Source organism: Macadamia integrifolia, chromosome 5 (assembly GCF_013358625.1).
Source record: "Macadamia integrifolia cultivar HAES 741 chromosome 5, SCU_Mint_v3, whole genome shotgun sequence".
NCBI lineage: Eukaryota > Viridiplantae > Streptophyta > Magnoliopsida > Proteales > Proteaceae > Macadamia > Macadamia integrifolia.
In genome coordinates this window covers 33,705,425-33,706,398 of record NC_056561.1, presented here as the reverse complement: position 1 = coordinate 33,706,398, position 974 = coordinate 33,705,425, and positions in this window count along the sequence as shown.

The following is a 974-nucleotide window of genomic DNA, read 5'->3' as shown; positions in this document are numbered from 1 at the left end:
GGGGGGGGGGTGGGTGGGGGTGGGGTGTTATCAAGAAAGAGCTGATGGGAACCCCAAATTTTGACGTCTTTTAGTGTCTATTCACCTTACAGGCCTTCATTTTCTGAGAACATGACAGTGGAAGATTCAACCAATTTGTGTGAAGACTATTTCCTCAATCCACATGATCTCACTGTAAATTAGTTCTATATGCTTCTTTTCATCTTCACCCAACATCATTGTTATGAATCTTATATCAGTAGACACATGGGGGGTTGATCCCACATAGGTTATGAAAGGAATTTGGTTTGGGTTTATAAGGTTTTGGGTTTCCTTACTTTATAAGCTGGTTTATAGTGTTGAGTTCTTGATGTAGATAAGTCACTTGGGCTCTACTCCTGCATTAGTTCTCCCAAGGTTCGTATCAGTTGTATCAGACCAGTCGAATCTTGATCCCGACCCTTTCATGGAAGGGGCAATGGCCACTATTAATTGCAGAGTATCCTGTTTCAGATATTAATCAGCCTATTTGATTCCCTATACATTGCCAAAGCCACAGTAGCAGGGGAGGATTATCTGTTTCTCACGTAAGTTGCTTAAATAGAATATTCTCTCATTTTTTTTCTCTCATCTGAAAAGCAAAAGAAGTGCCCTCACAGACCAGCAAAAGCAAGTACATATATGTGGCTTCCACCAATGGACCACAAAGAAAAACATTACAAGATACCATAATGTGCATGCAGGTGGTAAAGTTTCTGGGGATTGGTATCTGCCACTTTATATCATTTTTTGCATAGTAGATCTGAGTTGAAAATTGAAAACATAGCAGATCTTGATTGAATGAAAAAAAAAAAGTCAAATTGATACTGAATCAAGATCTGATCCATTGATTGCCCTACTTCACCCTTTAGTTGTTAGATTTAAACCTATTTCCCTTCTTTTCTGCAGAAATTTTCTTTCTTGGCCTCCTCCAAAGAAAGAAGAGAGTAGGAAAA